Source organism: Fukomys damarensis, unplaced genomic scaffold (assembly GCF_012274545.1).
Source record: "Fukomys damarensis isolate Sample0158 unplaced genomic scaffold, DMR_v1.0_HiC HiC_scaffold_32, whole genome shotgun sequence".
NCBI classification, from domain to species: Eukaryota; Metazoa; Chordata; class Mammalia; order Rodentia; family Bathyergidae; genus Fukomys; species Fukomys damarensis.
In genome coordinates, this window is record NW_022900944.1 from 25,151,700 (window position 1) to 25,156,862 (window position 5,163).

Here is a 5,163-nt window from a genome sequence, read left to right on the forward strand (position 1 = left end):
CTAAATTTGCTATTTTTTTTTATTTTGTCATTTTACCACTTCCCCTCTTTTTCTGGTTGCTCTCCTGTGGAATCCTACATAAGCTTCTAGCTAAATACTGCCATTGCAGCGCCAGGCAAAGGGCCACCTCTCCAATAAAAGGAAAAGTCTTCCCTGACGACTTTGCCCTATAGTAACCTAAGCTCTGACCTTCTTTGGCCCTTGGGAAGCATCTGCCTCTAATCCTTTCTGCTGCTTACAAGTATTAATGCACTTTTCACAAGTCCTCTGAGTTAGCTTCCAATTAGTGTGCAAACTCCTTACCGGCAGACTCCTATACTGTTTTTCCTGTATTTCTTTTGCACCTTCATAATAGGTATAAATGTCTTGGTTTTACAACCGAGGGTTCTTTATAGATTTTTCTAGAATCTGTCTGTGTTGTTTGTAAAATCACAAAGGTGCTGCTGGCCCGATAAGTTGAGTGTTTGGTGTTCAAACTCATCAGCTGAATCTGTGTCCCAGCCGCAGGACTGCAGTTCATCTTGTGCAAACTCAGCATCGATGTAGTAAACAAAATCTGGGTCATTCTCCTTCTTCTGCTTTTTCTCAGAGTTCATCCATGGTGCTCTTCCTTCTGGCAAGCTCCTTGTCATCTAGGTTGTTCACATCTTCATCAGGGTCAGTGGTGGTTTCCCACTGAATTCGTTCCATCGTCGTGGCCAGACTGTGCACACAAGTGACCCCGTAATAGAGCGAACAACTTCTCTAGCTGTTTGGGGGATACCTGTTCCAGGTAACTCTTGTGCCGTGGATTACTCTTTTCTTTTCCTCATTGAGTGTATTGGTACATTTTAGGTATACAGTACAGTTGCATGCATTATTGGGATCTTGTACCTTCACATGACAGATCTTGGTTCTCATTTTTTCCCCTTGTCCCTGCCCTCCCTTCACCCCCTCCTCCTTTCCCCATTTCCAAACACTTTATTTCCATTTTTTCATTTTCTCCTATTTTTTTCCTTTCCCTTATTACCTTTCCTCTCCCCTTCCCACTTCCCCTACACTTTTAGCCCTTTTCTTCCTATTTCACATTGTCAATTATCTCATTAGGATCTCACTTGACCCAGCCATCCCTCTGCTGGGTATCTTTCTAAAAGAATTAAAAGAATCACATCAGAATGATATATGCACACCTATGTTTATAGTGGCACAGTTTGTAATAGCTAAAACTTGCAAACAGCCCATTTGCCCATCAGTTGGAAAGTGGATAAAGAAGATGTGTTTTTTTTCTATAAAATGGAATACTACTCAGCCACAAAGAATGAGAAATTAGATTCATTCATAGGAAAATGGATACATATTGAGGGTATACTCCTAGGTGAAATACATAAGTCACACATGTGTGAATAAACTATAATAGTGGATTACTCTTTAATTGTTCAGCAGCTCTGGTGCAATATGAGAACTTGGAGAAGTTTAGGACTGGCACAATGCGCTAGTGATTCTTCCCCTTGACTTTATTCTCATAAATGAAGATAATAGCTGGAGACTGTAATCTAACTCCCCATTTCCTGGCAGTGCACATCTTTCTTACATATATTTCAGGATAAATCAGACGAAATCTAATGCAAATGTGTCAGCTCCATAGTCATTGCCAGCCTTACACCCATGCAGAAAGTGCATCTTCTCCTGCAGGCCAGCATCTAAACTCAAGAAAAGGTTGTTTCCCCTCAACCACACGGCACAGAGGAGCATTTAAATCGCCTTTGAGGCCAGAGGCAACAGTCACAGCCTGGTGATGTGCCAGTGGGGTGGAGCAACCGGCAGGGGAGGAGGAGGTTGCCAGGACTGCAGCAAGTTGCCTTCCGGTGATACCAACTAGGCATATTAGGAGGGGTGCGCCCTGCCATTCTGTGAACCTAGATTGTACCCAGTTGTTGCCCATGTAACAGCTCTCAGCTAAAGAGTCTTGGGTGCCTTTAACTCCTTAATGGTGAACTTTTGAAAGGTCACTAATGTTTCTTTTTTTTTTTTCTCATTGAGTTTATTGGTACATTTTAGGTATACAGTACAGTTAAATTCATCATTTGGATCTTGCAACTTTACATGATATATCTTGGTTCTCATTTTTCCCATTGTCCCTTCCCTCCCTTCATCCCCTCCTCCCCTCCCTATTTGCAAAAACTTTTTTTCCATTTTTTTCATTTTCTCATATTGTTATCTTTTTCCTTATTTCCTTTCCCCTACCCTTCCCACTTCCTCTACACCTTTAGTCCTTTTCTTCCTATTTCACATTGTCAATTATACCATTAGGATATTATTTACAGTCAATCCCCCAAATATAAAGACCCAATTCAAAATCATCTGAAATGAACAGACATTCCTCAGACAAAGAAGTAAAACCATCAAGTAAATATATGAAAAAATGTTCCACATCACTGGTCATTTGAGAGGTGCAGATGAAAAAATTGCTGAGGTTCCATCTTACCCCACAAAGAATGGCTGCTATCAAGAAATCAAACAATAACAAATGTTGGTGGGGTTGTGAGGAGAAAGGAACCCTTCTCCACTTTTGGTGGGAGTGCAGACTGGTGCAACCACTATGGAAATCAATATGGAGACACCTCAAAGAGCTGTGATTAGAGGTTCCATTCGACCCAGCCATCCCTCTGCTGGGTATCTTTCCAAAAGAATTAAAACAATCATATCACAGTGATATATGAGCACCCATGTATATAGTGGCACAGTTTGTAATAGCTAAAACTTGGAAACAGCCCATTTGCCCATCAGTTGGTGACTGGATGAAGAAGATGTGGTTTCTCTATAAAATAAAGTACTACTCAACCATAAAAAAATGAGAAACTAGAGTCATTCATAGGAAAATGGATGCATATTGAGGATATACTCTTAAGTGAAATAAATAAGACACACATTTAAATACTGAATAGTTTCTCTGGTGAGAAAAACTATAATTGTAAACAAGATCCCATAATTTTTTTCTTTTCCCTTATTACATTTCCCCTACCCTTCCCACTTCCCCTACACCTTTAGCCCTTTTCTTCCTATTTCACATTGTCAATTATATCATTAGAATCTTATGTACCATTATAGTTTTTCACACCAGAGAAACTCTTCGTTATTTACTCATGTGAAAGTTGATGCTAAATCCTTTGTCATCAAACATAATTCAGCTTTATCACAATGAAATGTTTAACTATTTATATTCTGAATTCAACACAACACATTCAAAGGATTGATTGATGAAGGTAAGCAAATAAATGGGTTATTACTGTAACACAAAGAAAGCATTAGTTGAAAAGGTATTATTATTTTATCTACTGTATTTTGGTAAAGCCAAGATGTTGTAGGTTGTAAGAGGCATCACGACTTTATGCAAAATATAAATAAATATACTGCCAATTATACTTGAACACCAGGCTTTAACACTCAGAATATTTAAAATAATAAATAATAGAAATCTCTTATTGACTTTGTAGGCAGATTTCATTTTTATCATCTTTACCTCCCTCCTTTCCTTCTTTCTCTTCCTCTGGTATAAAATCCAGTAAAATATAGATTATTTACAAAGCATCTTAATATGCAAAAATAGGCTCTTGAAATTCTTTGAAAGTTTCCTTAAAATTCTTGATGCTCAATTTTTTTTTTTTTGGTTTGTATCATCATTTGTGATGTCAAATATTCTAATGTTATGTTTCCTAAGGGACGGTTTCACTTGTAAATCTTAGATTTGTTTCCAAGCTACTGATATCAATTTTTGCTTTTTAAAAAATTGAGCTACATGGTACATCCAGCCTCTTCCTTTTTTATTTATGTCATATACAGGTGCAAATTCCCTATGATGAGAGTTATCATTATGCATATCCAAACTAAATGTTTTGCTAAAAAAAAATTGAGTTGCATTTTGCATAATATAAAATTAATCATTTTACACGTGTTCCAACCAATGACATTTAGTATATTTGTAATACTGTGCCACCGCCACCTCTAAAACATATTCATCATCCAAAGGAAAACAGAAACATATCAGGCAACTCCTCCTCTTTGCTCCCTGTTTCTCACCACTAGAAAATACAAATCTACTGTCTCCATTGATTTATCTGTTGTATTTTTCTAAGGCCAAATAACCGTGCATTTCCTGTGAAGTTGACCATGAGATATGCAACATTTTGTGTCTGGCTTCTTTTACTTAGCAAAATATTCTCAGGGTTCATCGACATTGTGGCATGGATCTACACTTCATTCCTTTTAATGACCGAATAATATTCCAACAGATGTGTATATCACAGTTTGTTTCCTCAGTAGGTAATGAACATTTGGAGTGAGTCTATCTGTTGACATCTCTAAATATTGCTGTTACATTTATGTGTGTGTGTGTGTTCAAGTATTTGCTTGACTGCCAATTTTCAGTTCCTATGTGTATACATAAGAATGGAATTATAGGTTATGTGCTAATTCTGTAGCAATTGTGGAATTGATTTCAATAGTAACTGCACCTTTTGAAACTCCTCTAGCAATGCATGAGTCTCAAAGCCTCCAGTCAATTTTGAGCTTTTGCTTTGTACTCAGCACCCACTAGTTTGGTTATGGTCTGTTTGGGTGTACATCTCTGTGTTTATCCTACTTGGATTACATTAAGTTTCTTAGATGCTCATGTATTTTATCAAATTTGGAAAATTTTCAGCTATTATGCCTTCAAATATTTTTCTACCCTTTTACCCTCTGAGCTGCTCAGGATATGTACATTACTATTTTTCATGGTATACCATAAGTTCCCTAAGCTGTTCATTTTTCATTAGTTTTTATTCCTGCTTCTCAGAGCAGTTTTTTACTCCTGTCTCACAATCTTCTGACAATTTTTCCACTTCCTCAAATTTTTTGTTAAAATGCTTTGATAAATTTTGCATTTTGGCTATTGACTTTTCATTCAGGATATCTATTTTGTTCTTTTATTTAATTTTCGTATTTTTTACTGGTATTCTGTATTTCTTCATACATTGTCCTCTTGTTCCCATTAGGCATTTTTTCCCTTAGTTTCTGTCAGCTCTTTGACAATATTAAAGATAGCTTTCTTACAGTTGTGCATGTTTAAATTATTTTACTTAAAGTCTCTATCTGGTAATTCCTGATGTCTGAGTTCCTCAAACATTATTGATTCCTTTTTTATGT

The 5,163-nt window shown here is 36.8% G+C and overlaps 1 pseudogene; it reads right to left on the reverse strand.

Annotated features, from left to right (window-relative positions):
- Nucleotides 1–401: 401 nt before the first annotated feature.
- LOC104854063 lies at nucleotides 402–4,214 on the reverse strand (annotated as a pseudogene).
- Nucleotides 4,215–5,163: the final 949 nt, after the last annotated feature.